Here is a 19,537-nt window from a genome sequence, read left to right as displayed (position 1 = left end):
GTTCTTAATATGATTAACCTCAACCTCAAGTTGACAGGTGAAGTGAGCACGGAGATGGTACATTTTCTGGACTTGAAGGTGTTCCCTGCAGACGGAAGACTGTGCACGGCACTGCACAGGAAACCGACTGCAGGGAATTCCGTGCTACATGCAAGCAGTTGCCATCCGGGGAAAACAATAACTAGCATCCCGTATGGCGAAATGTTAAGAATAAAAAGAAACTGCACGTGCCCTTGTGACTTTTTAACAGAAGCTAAGGTGAATAGGTTTGAGGCCAGAGCTTACCGTAGAGAGACTTTAGAGGAAGCCATGTCAAAAGCAGAAAGGAAATCCAGAAAAGACTTGCTAGTTGGTGGCACATCTAGCACAGAGAAAGAAAAAGCAAAAGATACCAACGCCAACAGTTTGAGGATGATTACAGACTACTCAGGGGATGCCTCGGAAATAAGGAGGATTTTTGCTAAAAACTGGCATATCTTGAGATCTGACCCAGTGATAGGGAAGGATTTGCCTAAAGCACCCCTATTAACTTTTAGGAGAGCAAGATCCCTGCGCACTACATTAGTTCAGAGTCATTATGGGAATGATAGCAAAGCACCACCATTTGGGAAACTGGTGGGATTTAACCCGTGTCTCAAATGTAGGGCATGCAAAAATAGTAAAAAAGTGCTAGAGTATGCAGTGCCAGGAATGAGGGAACCTAAGAAAATAAAAAGCCTGATGAACTGTAACGCTACCGACACGGTGTACTGTTTGGTATGTCCATGTGGTTTGTGTTACATCGGAAGCACTATTCATCCAACAAAGATAAAAATTCTGGAACATCTCAGGGCCATACAGAATAGGGATCCCACCTATCCGGTGGCGAGGCATTTTGAGATGTTTCATCAGAGTAACAGAAATCTTCTGAGTTTCTTCTGTATGGACCAAGTGCCCATGAATGTAAGAGGGGGCAACAGGCAATTACAATCAAACTAAGAGGCCAGGAGGTCTTAATAGTGGTGAAGAGATGGCTTTGCACTTGTAATGCTTTCTGGAGAAATGTGATTCTGGGAGTTTTTACGGTACTGATATGACAAAGTGATTGAAAACTTGTTGGGGTACTCAGACATAAGGGTTGGTCAAGCACTATCAATATTAGGTGATAAAGACAGAAGACAAGCCCATTCAGGGCGAGAGTGCTGTACTGTTCAGTATTAATTATGTCCTATAGTGGGAGAGTAACAAGATACATGCATAATTCAAGCCCATTCAGGGCAAGTTTACTATGTTTTAAATGTGTTCCCAGTTTGTGACTGATAGCATTATTGTTTAAATATTGTTGTAATATTGTTTAAACATCACTTTTTTACCCCTTACTGAATTACCCGTTTAGTAATGGCCGACACCTTGACTGGAGCAAGTCAAGGTGTCCTTTGACTATGTTTATTAGTACTGGCATATTTAAATCTGTTTAATGTCGGTGCCGGCCACTATTGACAAAGGTGGCAAGCCGAAACGTGTCTGGTTGTGTGTATGTAACTCCAATAAAATCTGGGAGTTACAACGTTCCTGTGAGTGCTGGTGAACCTTTGATCGTACCGTGAGCTGTGGATTTTCAGATCCGCGCAGTGTCCGTCACCGCACAACGAAGCACCCGATCGTGAGTGCAAGGGAAACAAGACGGAGAGTGAGCGTGATATATATATATATATATAAATATATATATATATATATATATATGTATGTATATATATATTCACTGAAAAAACCATAGGTTTCACACACGTTATAGTTAGCGGACATTTCACTCATAAAAAACCAATGAAATTCCCCCGTTATAGTTAGTGCAGGCAACTATAACTCACGCGACCGCAATCCTCTGCTGATGGTAATACTGTATTTAGACACTTATTTGCCCATGTCTTCTTCCATTAAATTTTAGCTATACATATATTACAAATATTTTTTTTTCATAAAGAAACATATGTCATCAGCAGAGGATTGCGGTCGCGTGAGTTATAGTTGCCTGCACTAACTATAACGGGGGAATTTCATTGGTTTTTTATGAGTGAAATGTCCGCTAACTATAACGTGTGTGAAACGTATGGTTTTTTCAGTGAATTTGCAAGGTTTTTTAAATGCTAATTCCTAACTATAACGCGCACCGCGTGCCCACGTTACGCTGGATGGGCCATGTACGCACGATGCGCTTCGCGCACCGTCCGCACACGGAGGACATATTATGTGCTTCGTTGTGAAAGGTTATCTATTAAATGTTCAATATATGAATATGCCTTGCACAAAAGGTCCACTGCGTGCACCTTTTGCACACGGGGGGGGGGGGGAAATGTGGATATTTTGTTTTTTTTAAATTATTTTTAACCGTATGCGTACGGTAAGCGTAATCGGCGTTTTTTCAAAAAAAAAATTACATTTTTGGTCCTTGGGGGTTCTTTTGGAACCCCCTAATCAAGGCTAGGTGGTTAGGAGCTGTCTAGCCTGCCCCTTTTCATGATATCCAACTTTGTTTTTCCTCCCCCCCTCAGAGTGCGAGAGAGAAAATGGCGGCCGCCATTTCCTGGTTTCGACCGATTCGAATGTTTACTAAGATCTAACAGCCAATCAGAATCGCGCTCGCGCACGGCACCGTACGCGTACAGTAAGCTTACCGTAAGCGCACGGTAAGCGCACGGTAAGCTGCCACAGATATATATATTGATTTAAATGCTATTTTCTCAGGAACTACTGAACAGATTTACACCAGACCTACAAAAGGCACTTCATTGACCTGTAGACTACCTCTCTGCCAAATTTCAAGTAACTCTGTTCAGCCGTTCGGGCTGTAGCTGTGTCTAAAAGTCCTATGGAAAAATGCATGGGGAAAACGCGTTTTGGGCCCCCCCTTTTTTCTCAGCCCCCGCTTGACGAATCCCCCACGAGACTTTCAGGGTAGGAGCGTAGCGTAGCGCCCCATTAGTTTTGAAAATTTCGTGAGGATTCGTCGACCGGCGCCAAAGTTATTCCAAATAGAATGTTGCGGATTTCCTATGGAAACAGGGTCCTAACTATAACTATCTACTGGCGACCGCCAGTAGATAATATATATATATTCACTGAAAAAACCATAGGTTTCAGGCACGTTATAGTTAGGAATTAGCATTTAAAAAACCTTAGAAATTCACTGAAAAAAACATAGGTTTCAGGGGCGTTATAGTTAGCTGGACTTTTCACTCGTACAAAACCATTGAAATTCCCCCGTTATAGTTAGTTCAGCTAACTATAACTCGCGAGCCCGCAATACACTGCTGATGATGTCACATATTACATCACTCATGACATGGTCAGTGACATCACTCATGACATCACTGATGACATCTCAAATGACATCACTGATGACATCACTGATGACATCATCCAGTGAATGTGTGTTTTTCTGAAAATTACATATGTTTTATATATGTATATCTCAAGGTCGATGGAAGAATAAATGGGTATATAAGTGTCTAAATGAATTATTTGTTTTTGAAAAATTGATTGTATAACTGACTAATTAAGTGTATCTTAATGAATACATGGCTTAGTGAGTAATGTTTAAATATGTAAATATCTGTATCAGTCTCTCACTTTGTGTATAAGTGGCTGCATGGGTTGGTGAGTAGCTACATGAGTGTCTATATAGGGTATTAGTTGTTTTTTTGAGTATCAGTATGAGTGTCTGAGTGTCTGTATGGTTCGGTGGGGGGTATTACGCAGTGCATAGGTGCATGAATGAGTGACTCACTGTTTGTATGTGCTGAAGACAGCATGTGTGCAGGACTGTATGGGTGGATGAGTGTTGCATGGGTGTGTTAGTGAGTGAATGACTGTCTCAATAGTGTCTTTATGAGTAACTACATATGTTTTAAACTAGTATATGTGACTATTGGTGTATATAAGTGAGTATATGTGAGAGATTGAAAGAGTTCCTGTATGAATAAGTATGTGTTTCTATAAGTGATTGTTTAAAAGACTAAGGGCCATATGTAGGTAGGCCAATACCGGTCGGTAACGGCCGATTTTCGGTAAATATACCGTTACCGACCGGTATTTAGGCTTTTGGGATGTAGGGGGATCATTTCTGTATTCGGTAATTTACCGAATCGGTAAAATTACCAAATCGGTAATTTTACCGATTCGGTAAATACCGAATACAGAAAGGAGATGTAGGGGGAGTGTGTGGTGGGTGTGGGGATTCGTTATTTACCACCAACTGAGAGTTGGTGGTAAATGACGAATGACTCAGTAAATGCAATTTTTGGCCCTTAGATGTGTGCAATGTGGCAGACACACATGCCCTCAGGGCATGTATGTGTGCCACATGTGCACACATGCAGGAATCAGGGGTGCAACAGGGTGTCAATGTGACACCCTGCCACCCTTGATTGAGCTCCCCCCATTACCGATTCGGTATTTACCGATTCGGTAATGGTAACTGGCTTCCCATTGAATCCTATGGGCCTCCTGGCCCATAGGAATCAATGAGATACAGGTTACCTTTACCGAATCGGTAAATACCGATTCTAAAATACCGACACTTACCGAATCGGTATTTTTTTACCTACATTACATTTACCGATTCATAAATACCGAATCGGTAAAATTCGGTATTTAAGAATCGGTAAATGTAATTTACCTACATAAGGCCTTAAGTATGTGTAAGTTTCTGTAGAAGTAAGTGTGGTGGTGTGTGTGTAACTGTATATGCAAGTAAATGGATGTTTGATTCTTTATTAGCATGAGTGACTATGTGTGTGAGTAACTCTATGGATGAGTGGCATCGTGTAACAGGATGTATAGGTGTATGAGTAGATATGATGAGTGAGTACATGTATGAGTGACTGTATAGGACTGTTGGTGAATGAGTGGATGTGAATGTGGATCTTAGAATTACTGAATAGGTTGTTGTAACTGATATTGGTATGTCCATTGATTTGAAAATTTTAGTTTCTATTTTTGAATGTGTGTATCAAAGGTTATATTAGGGAGAGAGGAGGTCTGCCACTCTATCACAAGAATGATGTCATCAGTGATGTCATTTGAGATGTCATCAGTGATGTCATGAGTGATTTCACTGACCATGTCATGAGTGACGTCATCAGCAGTGCATTGCTGGCGCGCGAGTTATAGTTAGCTGAACTAACTATAACGGGGGAATTTCAATGGTTTTGTACGAGTGAAAAGTCCAGCTAACTATCACGCCCCTGAAACCTATGGTTTTTTCAGTGATTTTCTAAGATTATTTAAACGCTAATTCCTAACTATAACGTGCCTGAAAAAACCTATGGTTTTTTCAGTGAATTTCAAAGGTTTTTTAAATGCTAATTTCTAACTATGCCTACAGAGATAGGACATGTGAAAAAAGAAGAAAAAACGCACATTAAGAAAAAAAAGAAATGCAGAAAGAAGCAACAGAAGTCCTCAAAGATGAAGAAAAGTGCAGGAAGAAGTATAACGTGCAGAAAGAACAAACAGAAGAGCAGAAAGAAGCCTTGTTGCAAAATCATCCTGTACCCTCAACTTTTTCAGACGGATACTGGTGGTAACTCAGTCTGACTAACCAGTCCTAGAGCCAGTGCTATGTTAAAAGACACTCAGAATACAGTGAAAACACCTGCATACACTAGGGAACACTATGCGTTGGGGTCCCCCTGTGATCAGCATGACCGCCTCTGTAAGCCCCTAGTATATAATAGGGCAGGGGATTAAAACTACCTCTTAAAACGCGCCACAGGGCGTGTTTGCACACATCACCTCAGGCCCCGTCCCCTCACTTCTCCAATGTGTAAACACGCCCTGTGGCCATTTTAAGTTGGGAGATTAAGTCCCCTTGAATCCTGAGGGTCCCTAGGGTCCAACTAGACCACTTGGTACCTCCAGTTAGCGCCACAGAGCTGCGTTGCATAGAGGTGTAAAAAGGGACGTGGCCTCAGAACACCTGTCTGCAACGCAGCTCCCTGGCGCATACTGGAGATACCTGTTGGGATAGTTGGCCCTCAGGGACCCTCAGTATTGAAGGGGAATTAATTCCCCAACTTACAACTGGCCAGGGGGCGCATTTGCAGAGTGCTGCAAGGAGGGGGCGTGGCCTCCGGCACGATGCCGGTCTTTTATTTATTTTATTATTTAGAAGGAGGGCTGTGTGGCCCCCCTTCTTTTTCTAATTTACTGGCCCTGGGGACCCCATCCCCCAGGGCCTGCACCCTAATTTTTTCTGTTGAAAAAAATAAATTTGGCCCTCCCAAGGCCTTAATCGGCCCCGGGGACCCCAACCCCCGGATCATGGCCTTTTTAAAAAAAATTATTTAGGGGGGGCTGCGTTGCCCCCCTCCTCAGGCCACTTATGGCCCCAGGGGGCCCATCCCCCAGGGCCGGCCTTTGTTTTTTAATATTTTAAAAATATATATATTTATAGAAACACCTAGGACATGCTGGACAAACCGTACGTACCTATCACCATGACGATTTGCGTGATATTTATTAAAAGGTGACTATGCAGAGAATGAATCCACATGGAATGTATTTACACTGCTAGTGAAGCTCTGACGTGTCTGACGCCCTACCGTGCCTAATCCCGGCGCCCCCGCCGGTGGGTACTCTCCAAGTAGACACCCTTGTCGTTTATTTATACAAACATCGGTAGCTATTGACGGGCACATTTAATATACACGCACACCAAGCCATTCAAAGGGGATTCGACAAAAATTCGACCAAACTATGCAAGAAACCCCCCTCACGGTTAATAAAATACACATCCACCGCCGGATGTGTAATACTTTTTATTTTTCTCTCTGGAAAGGAGGCGAACCTCACTTGAGAGTCACAGCGTGCTCCTGGCTGAGCCCAATGCTGTGTTACACCCACCAGTGCCCGCCGAGTGCCTCACACCTCTGTGTTGTATTCCACCAGCTAGTGCGTATGCTATGACACTCTCTCGCCCATGTGCACTGTAACACCACCCCATGAATATGTCATGCCACACTTGCCTTTGCACGGGTTATATTGCCCCATCTAACGTGCCTTCCTCGATGCCTATGTTATAACGCACAGCGCTATGCCATACATATTACAATCTGGGATCCATATCTTTGTCACAGTGCATATGCAACGTTACACTCCCCCGCACATATTTTATATTACTACTTTAAAGACTAGTTAGGTTACACAACACTGCCCTGTGCATATTACCCTCCAAGGTGCATATCGCATAGCACGCGCTAGTGCCTGTGCTATCTCGCGCTCTCCAATTAATCTGTCATTGCGCACAATGTATTGCATACTATATTTCACGCGCCGGTTCATCTTATATCACACTTTTTGGTGCATAGTTTATACCATATACTATATCTAGTATTCATTTTCAATCGTGCTCTCAGGACTATGTTCTATATAACACTGCGTCCACCTACCCTTTTCACAGGCATTACATTTTGCGATGGGGTGGAGGGTCAGTGGGTGTTTCTGCCAAGTGAGCCCGGAGTCACAGTCACACACGTCCTCTTCTTCCTGAATAAAAGTGAGATTATGCTGCATACTTGTTCATATTTTAAGTAGTTCGCACAGACACACATTTTAAAAACAATAAAGTTCCTAATACCCACCTTCTCTGAACAGTTAGCTAGCTGCCTCATCCACCTCCTCCCTGTCCTGCTTAGCCTCTGTGCTTAGCTTGCTGCCCCTATTCTACTTCCCCCTGCCCTCCGATGTCTTTGTGCATGCCCCTGCTCCATCCTTTTTGCCCACCGTGTTCCATGGACCTGCCACTCCTATCTACTCTGAGTGTTCTGTTGAGCTGCCACTCCCCTCCCACCTGCCTAGCATTGTCAGATGACTGTAACCTGTCCCTGCCACCTCCACCCTGCCTGTCCACATGCCATGCCCCTATCCCCTTCCTCCTGTCCTCCATGGTCCATGTTACTGCCACACCCTTCTGCCCTCTCTGGTCTGTTGTGCTGCAACTGCTCATCCTGCCTGCCACACACAGTCTGTTGTGAGGCGCCTTCCCCTGAACTCACTTGTCTGTGCCCAGGTCCTGACCCTCCCTTCTATCCTCCATGGTCCTTTGTGCATGCCCCTGCACATCCTTTTTCCCATCATAGCCATTGTGCTGTCTCTAACCATCCCGCTTACCATGCATGGTCTTCTGTGCTGCCATGGCCCCTCCCACCTTCCCTGTGTGGTCAGCTAGCTGCCCCTGACCCCCTCCCACCTTCCCTCCATGGTCTGCGTGTATGCCATCATAGTCTCATTGTTGCTCTCCATGGTGTGTCTTGTTTCTAGTGTCCATCCTGCCTGACCTCCATGGTCATCTTGCTGCTCCTGCCCTGCCCCTTTGCCCCCAGCCCTCTGTATTCCCTCCCTCCTGTCATGTCTGTTCCATTGTAATGCCCCTGATCCGTTCCTCCTGCCCTTTATGGTCTGTTCTGCTGCAGCCTTCTCTCCTGCCTGTCCATTATGGTCAGCTAGCTACCATTGCCTCTTTCCCCTCTGTTCTCTGTTGTCCATGTGCATGGTCCTGTCCCCTCCTTATTGCTTTCTATGGATTGTTGTGCTGCACTCCCATCCCGCATGCGCTGTGTGGTGTATTGTGCTGCTGCAAACCCTGATGCCTGCCCTGTAGGGTCAGTGTGGTGCACCTCTCCATGTCCCTCCTGTCCTCTGTTATACAAGTCCATGTCCCTACCCCAATTCCTCCTGCCTACCATGATCCAATGTACCATACTTGCGAACATTTTGAACTTGGTAAGAGGGAGATTTTGAAAAAAAACTGGGGTATTGATTTTCCCCTTTGAGTTACATTGAAAAAGAGGAGATTATAGACAGGAGACAGATCAAATAAAGCCCATTTGAGCTTAAAAACTTTGGACGTTTCCTGGCTGAAACTGGTCTGTTGGCATGTATGGTTGTACTACCACTGCCTCTTCCTTCTGCCCACAATGGTCTATTATATTGCCACAGCCTCTCTTGCCAGTCCTGTATTGTTGGTTTGTTGCCCCTGCCCCCTTTCCACTGCCCTCCATAGTCTGTTGTGCTGCCACTGCCCTTCCTGCCTGCCCAGTGTGGTCAAATTGTTGCCCCTGCACTCTCCTACCTGCTTTCAATTTTCAGAGTCCTTGCCCCTGGCCTCTGCCTCTCAACAGTATCCCAATGAGCAACTAGATTGCTAACATTCTATATTTATTACAAAAGTGTGGAACGCCTGACGTCATCTTGATGTAATCAAAACTGTAATACCTAGAGTATTTCCTTTAGAAATTACATATATGAGAGGGTCTTATGTGCATCAAAAATATGGTCAGTGCTCTAAAAACTAAAATGAGGACATATTTTCTGAGTTTTCAAATCGCAACAAAGAAATTTTAAATTATTTGTAATCTTTATGTTTTTATATCCAGTTGACCACTTGATTAAATGTTGCTCCTCAGTAGGAAATGCTTTCAGTTTTTTACTTTGATTCCATCAAGAAGGTATTCAGATATGTCACACATTTGCCATAAATTCTGAATGTTAGCACTCTATTTGCTCATTAGATCACTGTAGTAAAGCTACTGCTCACCACCGAAGTCTGCTGCTGGTATTAAAAGTGCATGTTTCAGTCTGCATATCAGAATTTTTTAATGAAATAGAAGAGGATTTGAGAAGTCACTCAAAATGTGCCCTAATTTTTCTTTCTTCAGCACTAATCATAATTTCTATGGCAACATGAACCCCCTCATTGTGTTCCTTTTTAAATTAAATGTTTTAAGTGTTACCAGTTTATTCCAATCAAGATGGCTTCAGGTGTGCCATACTTTTGTCATACGTAAGACAGTAAGCGCTCTAGTTGTTCTTAAGAACACTCTGGGACATTCTGTTATTGGGCTATACTTGGGCTACATCTGGGTGATATTTGGGCTACATTTGGGCTCTTTTGTCTCTGGTGGCCATCTTGGGAGATTTATTTGTTATGAAGTTTCCGAATTTCCTCATTTACTGCAGTCTCCTCAGTGGGAATACTTTCAGTTTTTTATTTTTGTTCCATCAAGAAGGCATTCAGATGTGTCACACATTTGCCATACATTCTGAATGTTAGCACTCTAGTTGCTCATTAGATCACTGTAGTAAAACTACTGCTCACCAGGGAAGTCTGCTGCTGGTATTCAAAGTAGATGTTTCAGTCTGCATGTCAGAATTTGTTTATGAAATAGAAGAGGATTTGAGAAGTCAAAATGTGCACTAATTTTTCTTTCTGCAGAACTAATCATAATTTCTATGGCAAAATGAACCCCCCATTTTGTTCCTTTGTAAATTAAATGTTTTAAGTGTTACCACTTTATTCCAATCAAGATGGCTTCAGGTGTGCCATACTTTTGTCATAAGTAAGACTGTTAGCGCTCTAGTTGTTCGATAGAACACTCTGGGACATTCGGTCATTGGGCTATACTTGGTCTACATCTTGGTGATATTTGGGCTACATTTGGGCTCTTTTGTCTCTGGTGGCCATCTTGGGAGATTTATTTGGTATGAAGTTTCCTAATGTCCTCATTTACTGCAGTCTCCTCAGTAGGAAATACTTTCAGTTTTTTACTTTGGTTCCATCAAGAAGGCATTCAGATGTATCACACATTTGCCATAAATTCTGAATGTTAGCACTCTAGTTGCTCATTAGATCACTGTAGTAAAGCTACTGCTCACCAGAGAAGTCTGCTGCTGGTATTCAAAGTGCATGTTTCAGTCTGCATGTCAGAATTTTTTTATGAAATAGAAGAGGATTTGAGAAGTCAAAATGTGCCCTAATTTTTCTTTCTGCAGCACTAATCATACTTTCGATGGTAAAATTAACCCTTTCATTTTGTTCCTTTTTAAATTAAATGTTTTAAGAGTTACCACTTTATTCCAACCAAGATGGCTTCAGGTGTGCCATGCGTTTATCATAAGAAGGAATGTTAGCGCTCTAGTTGTTCTTTGGAACACTCTGGGAAGCTGCAGTAGAACATAAAGGAATCAACTGACAGTCTCTTCCCTTGTTGGATGTACATGTTTTACTGAGACTGTCAGACTTCATTCTCACATGACTGAGAAAGATAATGTGAATTTACAGAAAATATGCTCTCAGTTTAGCTTATAGATCAACTTCCAAACCTCTGTGGGAAAAGCATTAGAAAATAGTTTTCTCTCAAACATGATTCATGATATCACAGCAGAAGGCTTTTTCACATGGTAAAATCACCTTAGAACCCACCACAGTTCCTAAAATGAATATGGTACCATCAACAAATGATTTATAATGTAACTAAAGTCTTAAAACCTTCTATTAACTGCAATGCTTTTTAATGAGGTGCTATCATGTATATTGGTCCCACGATGGCTGCCATCACTTCTTAGATGAAGTGCTGACAGCCAATCAGATCTCACGATGAGATGTGTGGTTAGGCTCCGCCCAGATATATGTTATTTTACTTTTGATTTTCTCAGGAACTACTGAACGGATTTACACCATTTAAGCAAAAGGCACGAGTCTGAACTGAGGACTACCTCTTTGCCAAATTTGGTGTAATTCCGTTCAGCACTTCGGGCTGTAGCTGCGTCAACAGGTCCTATGGGAAAATGCATGGGGAAAATGCGTTTTGGGACCCCCCTTTTTTCTCGGCCCCCGCTTGATGCATCACCGCAAACTTTTCAGGATAGGAGCGGACCGAAGCTGGCCAAAAGTTTGGAAACTTTTGCGAAGATTCATCAATCGACGCCATTGTTATTCCAAATAGAATGTTGCGGATTTCCTATGGAAAATAGGTCGTAACTATAACTACCTACTGGCGACTGCCAGTAGGTAGTATATTACTCAGTGACTGAAGTTGTAGTTAATACCAAGTTTCCATAGAAAATAGACATAGAAAATTGATTTTTTTTTGCTTTGGTGGCATTTGACGAACCTTCATGTCAACTCCTGGAATTTTTTTGGTTGATCTGTCAAGCAAGGATTGCAAAAAAGGGGGCCCCCAAAACATGTTTTTCCCATGCAATTTTCCACAGAATAATTGAAAAGCAATACAGCAAAAACTGCTGAACGGAAATACACCAAATTTCGCAGAAGCATAGATCTTGTTGAGAAAGCATGCTTTTTTGTGACTTTAGTGTAAATCCGTTCAGTAGTGGTTGATAAATCAATGTTTAAAATGTATGTTTCCCTAGCAATACAGTACTATATCAGTACTGTCACAGAATACCAAGATAACACAAGTTCAAAAATGGCTGACATTTCATGACCTGGGAACCAGATCCCCATGTTGAAGCTAAAAAATAAAAATAGATGACTAAGGAGATATGGTAAAGGTACCCTGAGACCGTTGTTTTTGTGGGTGGGAGTCACATTTTTTTTTCTATGGCATAACGGTACCAGGGAACTACATTAGTGCTCAGCACTGCCCCTGTAATCTTGAGGTAGTACCACATTACGAGGCCTTGTGGCCAATCCCATGCTGCCTACTGAAGGTAGCGTGCTGGTTGTGGGCACTGGCAGAGCGACGTATGGTAATAAAATATTACATTACATTATAAAACATAAAAATTCACTAGAAAAAGCAAAGGTTACAGTGACAGTATAGTTAGGTAACAATGTCAGTTTAGCATTAACATTTTAAACTTGGTACAAAACAGTGAAATTCACAATTTATAGTTACTTCAAGTCGGTATAACTTGTGCCTTGGCCATGCACTGCTTATGACCTCACTTAATACATCACTCATGACATATTCAATGACATCATTGATAACATCACTGATGGTATCTGAAATGACATAACAAATGACAACATTGTGCACATATTTATACTCTGTGATAAATCTGCACAGATGCTTTGAAGGATTAGTTTTGCTCTTTGACAAACCTGCATCAAATATGACAGGCAGGTATCAACTTACACCCAATGCAGGTATATCAGGTTGCATGCAGATCCAATTTAATGGAAGGGAATGCCCTCCGTCCATTTTGCACAAAGCCATAGACACAGTCAGTTCTGTCATTAATCAGATTCTTAATCTATCCTTAGCCACAGCCGTCCCCTCCACATGTATGCTTGCAGTTGTTATATCTCTTAACAAAAAAATACTAGCAGAACCGACCTCCCTTACAAAGTTCAGGCCTATTTCCCTTCACCCAATCCTGAAAAAAGTGCTAAAAAACACTTGTGAAGAGCAACTCCTAAGATTTCTGGTACGGTCAAATGCACTCCATTTCTGTCAATCTGGTTGTAGTCCAGAGAATTCTTTTTTAGATGCAATACTAAAAAAACAGATATTTTATCCTTTGGTAAATCCATTCCTTTTTAGCCCACAAAATGTGGCCCAGTTCTGGACCCCCGGCCACTGTTGAGGCAGGCATGTGTTTTATTCTAGTTAAATCCTTAAAATAATTAATTTACTTTCTGTCCTTCCCTGCCAGAAAATCGATTGCATTTGCCCTAGTCACTTCCAGATTGGATTACTGTAACAGCATCTATGATGGGTGCTCCAAACAAGTAGAACACAAGATACAGATGGTCCAGCATGCTGCAGCTAAATTACTGTGGCAACTTCCTAAATGGAGCTCTGCATCTGCACCCTTGATGAAATTCCATTGGCTTCCCACCCACATAAGCATTCTTTTTTAAATCTTATTCTTATTTTTCAGAGTTTTTAACATTGCGGGACCAAAATATATTAAAGACTAGTTCTGCCACTGAAAGAAACATAGAACACTGCATTCTTCTGACACCAACCTTCTAAGGACCGCCTCATTTAGACTGAAAACTCGCGGAGGCATATCTTTCATAGTGTTGTGGTCCAAAGCATGGCATCTACTCCCTACCCATCTCCGATTCATTGAAACTGAAGTGAAATTCAAAAAATGATGCATTTTCTTTGTCACTCATTTGATCCCATCACCCTTTTTAATTTAGATTCATTGACTGTTATTTAGTGACCCCTGTTTTGCCCAGCATAGCACCAGGATGCTCAAATGCGAGTGGCAGTTGCAGTTTACAAGTATATAATTCATTAATTCATTTAAAACATTTTTTATTTGTTAATATCTTTGACACTGTTTAACGGATCTGTACAAAATATTGCAGAGAGTGGGCATATTTAACCAACTCTTAGTTTTCTCAATTCTGTGGTTCTGTCTAATAAATCTGCATGACATTTGGAAACTCCACTAGGTTCTCTGCCACCTCTTTCGGCACATTTGGGGCAAACCCCTCTCTGCTCTCCAGAAAGGTCAAAATACTGATTTGTCTCTTTTGGGGCGGGAGTATGGCTGAATGTCAAAGTGTGAAACCTGTGCTCCTTTCTTTAGCCCCCAAATGCAAATCATTGGTGTCTAGTGGACTTTCTATCCCCCCAAGAGGGGCAGATTTGGGGCAATCTCTCCAATTGAGACTAACCTCCCATCTGACCCCAATGGACAGAGAGACAATATATTTCTCCTTTTGGGGCAGGGGTATAGCTAGATGCCAGCGTAGGCTGTGCTATCCTTTTGTTTGTTTTGGCGACATTTGGAAATCCCTGGTGTCTAGTGGGCTTTCTGCCCCTCACAAAGGCAAATTGTTGACAAACCCCCATCTTCTTTGTCCTTTTTGGGGCGTGGGTATGACTAATGCCAAAAGTGCAAATCCTGCACCCCTTTCTTTTGCCCCAAATACAAAATCCTTAGAGCCAGATTAAATAATCTTTGGAACAATTTGCTGCACTGCACCTCGTCGAATGGAGAGGGCAGCAATGTGTCATATTTACTTACATCATTCCTGCTTGCTCTGCACTGGTGCACTTGTGGCTGCCAAGTGCCAATGCAGGCACCCTTGTTCCGTGGAGCAAGAGTGCCTGCATTAAAGACACAATTGGTTTTGTGCAGGAAGGGGCACCTTCCTGCACAAAAATTATCATCTACAACATTTTCCTCCTTCTTTGTGTAAAGCTTAATGCAGCATATGTAGAAAGAGGAAATAACATGGAGAAATAAACACATTGCTCCTCGTTGCACCTCACCTGGGACGGCTGGGGTTTCTGACACATTCCCAGGTCTACTACTGTTGGTAAATCTGGGAATGTCCCTAAAACCATGGGTGCATGTGTGGGAACACACGCTCTATCCATGGAATGCCTTCCCAGTGCAGAGTGATGCATGGCAGAAACGTGTGCTGCTTTGCGTTACTCCAGTTTTATATGCTAATCAGAACAACGCAAGGTGACTCTGTGTGGCATAGCAAATCTGACTTAAGGGCTTGCATCACCTTGCATAATAACAATGGTGACAAAAGCCCATATTAAATTTGGGCCTTGGTCTCTAGTGGGCTACCTCCCCCATTTGATACAAACCTCACGTATGCCCTCGGGGGTAGAAAGATTTTTGCCCCTTCTACAGAGGGGTATGGCTCTATACCAGGTAAGGCCGCCCTATTCTTTTGTTTCTGTTGGTGCCATTTTGAAATCCCTGGAGTCTAATGGGCTTTTTGCCCCCTAGGAGAGGCAGATTGTGGCAAACATGCAATCCACCCCCTACCCATGAGTTAGAAATACTATTGTACTCTTTTGGCGGTAAGGGCATGGACATGCCCATGGTAGGTATCCCTCACCTCTATGTTTTTTTCATACTTAGTATCTGGTGTCTAGTGGGCTTTCTGACTCCTCTCCCAGGAGCTTGAAGATTGGGCAAACTCTCCAATCTAACCCCTGGGAGGGACAGAAAGACTGGTTCACCCCATGTGGGATGAGGTGGGGGCATGGTCTTGTGCATTTAGGGGAGCCTCCACCCCATGTTTTATTTTGGACTTACTTCCCTGGTGTTTAGTGGGTGTTACGCCCACCCCCCTTTGGGGAAAAGATTGGGGTGAACATATCCATCCACCCCCGGGGGGGGCTGAAAGACTAATATAGCCTTTGGTGGGGAAGAGCACCGGTCCATGTCCAGAAGGGCTGCTCCCCTCTAAAAAATAGTGTGTCCAAAAAACTCCTTGGTATCTAGAGTGTGTTCTGCCTCCTGGAAGGACGGATTGAGGGTGAACACCCCCATTCACCCCCCCATGGGGCAGAAAGGCTAATGGGACCCAGGGCAGGAGAAGACCACAGGCCTTGCCAAGGGGGGCTGCCCCCTCTCCCCTCAATAAATATCCCTGATGTCTACAGAGTGGATCCCTACTTGTGGATTTCCCTCCCAAGGTGACCCCCAGGCAGGAGTAATCTTGGTAGGGATATCATTGGAAAGGGGAGAGTCTCCCCTTTCCAGCAATACCTCCCCTTTCAAATCAGTGTGTTCAGGTGGCTGAGATATGCCCACAAGAACTGATTATGTGAAAGTAAAAGAAGCAGATTGTCTCATTTCACTTCCACTTTAAATTGAGCTGATCATCATGTCCTCAAAAAAACACACCTCAGTTGGCTGGAGAAGCAATTTCCCAGCAGCCAGAGTTTAAAAATCATAAAAAGCAAGTATAAAAGGGCCTTTTCAGTCCTCCTCAGGGTCGGCCATTGCCTACAGATGCCCTGCGGAGTGAATGCAGGCATCGGCCATTAGCTGACACCTGCATTTACGGGGTTATGGTGAAAAAGTGTCAATAAAAATGGAGTGCCCAACGGTCATGAAAGACCCCACCCAAGATGCGGCAGCAGGCCGATTCTGATGGGACCCTGATCAGATACAATAAGTGGCTTGGTAATGGTGTAAGTCTAAAAGTCAAAAAGTTGGAAAAGTTTTCAAGTTCAACATCAAAAGCAACTTTTCCACTTTTTTGAAGAAAAGCGTTGACATTTCTTCTAAATACCAATGCAGAAAGAGACTTGGCCCTTATTTAGAGTTTGGCAGATTATGTTAGTATCATTGTCATGGTGGAGTGCTTGACTCCCACCATGGTTAGGGTACTCTGCCCACAAAATGCAGAGATGTCCATCGGCCCATCAGATATCTCTTGCATATACAGGAAACCCTGTCAAGGAGGTTCCTATTAATGCTTTGAAAGTGTGCCATGCAGCTGTGTCAACATGGCAGCGTCACTCTTTCCAAAGCTGGATTTATTTTGTGTAATTAGGAAAGCAATGATCCTCTCACAATGGGAGTCTTCAACCATGATGTGGAATTGATTGAAAAGTTTTTACTTTTAATTACTGTCACGTTTTGAGTGGAGGTTTGAAAAAGTAAAAACTGGCCATGGATCCACCCCTTCTAAATCGAGTGGTTGGACACATGGCCAAGTCTTCAATGGTTTCAACACAAAAAGTACTGGCACACTGTAGCATAAATGTATTTCTGTTCTGGAATAGGTGGAGGGAGTGTGCTTTATCACAAACCACCAACACTCATTTATATTGTATTATATGGAGACAACCCATCCAGAATGCTACAAAATTAAAAATTGAGTAAGTCAGAAAAGTCAGAATGAAAGAGAATGTGAAGTCAGTCCACAAAAAGATACACTCTACACAAACCCTCAATGATAAAGAGGTGAAAAAATGTGTGTAGAGAGAGAGAGTACCTCACGTGCGCACCACCAGAGGAGCTACTGGTTGGTTCTCACCAGCTTGCCCACGTTTATTTCTTCATTGGCAACTCTCTCTCAAGAAAAAAGTGTGCAGTGTCCAGTGAAAAAACACATAACACAAGACGGTGTAGTGTAAAAACAAAGAGACACACAAACTGTGCAGACAAAGACAGTAAAAAATAGTGAGGGTATATAGACTCTCAAATAATTGTTTTATTCTGGTTAGGAGTCTATCCCACTGCTTAAAAACACAGCATGTTGCATACCTTAGTAATGACGGCCAACATGTTTCATTGCCAATTGAATTTGTGGCAAATTCATCAGGGCAAGAAGGGGTCAAGGATCACCTTCTCTGGACACACACCTTTAAAACGGACTGACGAACACAAGAAGACCAACATACAGCTTAATCAGTTCGGCGGGGGATGTATTCACTGTGCATCCTAGAAATGGTTAGGATTATGAGCTTAAATCCATTACCTAGTTGGGGCTATGGGCCCACATACCAGCCACCAACAAGTCGCAGGGGCGTTCTAACCTCTTCACTATCGCCTTCCTGCTCTGCAAAGCACGACCGTAGTTGGTGCCTGCACCTGTGGAAAAAGTATATAGATCATATAAACCTAATCTAACAAGGCACATTCCCTGCGCATTTATTGCTCCTCGATCTCTCATAGATGTTTCACCTAACGGGTTTGAGAGTTCTGCTCAACCATGTACCCTTGCGGCGATTCACCCATTTATTTCTGATGCCTCACGACAGCACAACTCGTTTCCAAATATTTCTACACAACTGAGCTGGCTTCGAAAACGACACCCCTCCTATTCGTGCCAGGCTTAAGAATAACCTCGGTTTTTACATACCACGACATCCACGCAACATCCGAGGGTGCAGACAGCCTTCTCTCAGTGGCTCGTGTACCCCCAGCTTACCCTGTAACTGTACACCCAGGCGGTACCTCAACACTGGAACAAATTACAGCGCGACTGTGTCCGTTTTCAAACCGGCTCTTGCCCCGTCTCGCGAGACTACGCGGTTTCCCGGCTTGTATCAGTATGCTCATGGGAAACGCAGCGGCCATCTTAAAGTAGTCTTGGGTACTGGTTTCAGGTAGTACAGACCTTGTTGGAAAAATAATTCCCAACCACAAAACGGTTATTGAGTGCGTGCCATATGACTTTCCAACAAGCCCGCTGGATCTACTCAGAGAAGGGGGATACCATTGGTCTTAATGACCAAATTGAGTGGAACAAAGTGAGCAGATAGGTGGTCATTTATAAGCTGAGTATAACACCATGGAATTATGACCCCACTACCCGCACCAATCCTTGATGTTCTATTTGTGGCACAATAAGTGTAGTCTCACACATGATAAGTCTAGTTGTATGATCCGAATTGATCAACTTGGGGTATATCTTCTCTCCATCGTGGTCATTTGGTGGCTTACGGGTCGAGTCTCTCTCTTTTTATTGTTGAGGTCGCCTTGTGTAATATGTTCATGGTGCATACACTCATGCCCTCGAACCCATATGTGCGCTCTACTTTGCAGTCTGAAGTTCACTTAATTTCCTTAAACTCGAACTGGCTACTTCCTCCTATACCTATCATTGGTAAGATGGCTGCCCCATTTTTCACCTTTTAGTAGAGATCCGTTTTCCCACTCGAGGGTTGCTGTTCATGTGAAGAAGGAATATGTCCTTTGCATATGGGGTGTTAACCCGCTGGATGCGGGCTTGTTGGAAAGTCATATGGCACGCACTCAATAACCGTTTTGTGGTTGGGAATTATTTTTCCAACAAGGTCTGTACTACCTGAAACCAGTACCCAAGACTACTTTAAGATGGCCGCTGCGTTTCCCATGAGTATACTGATACAAGCCGGGAAACCGCGTAGTCTCGCGAGACGGGGCAAGAGTCGGTTTGAAAACGGACACAGTCGTGCTGTAATTTGTTCCAGTGTTGAGGTACCGCCTGGGTGTACAGTTACAGGGTAAGCTGGGGGTACACGAGCCACTGAGAGAAGGCTGTCTGCAC

This window comes from Triturus cristatus, chromosome 2_1, assembly GCF_964204655.1.
Source record: "Triturus cristatus chromosome 2_1, aTriCri1.1, whole genome shotgun sequence".
Classification (NCBI taxonomy): Eukaryota; Metazoa; Chordata; class Amphibia; order Caudata; family Salamandridae; genus Triturus; species Triturus cristatus.
Note: the sequence above shows the minus strand (reverse complement) of the source record.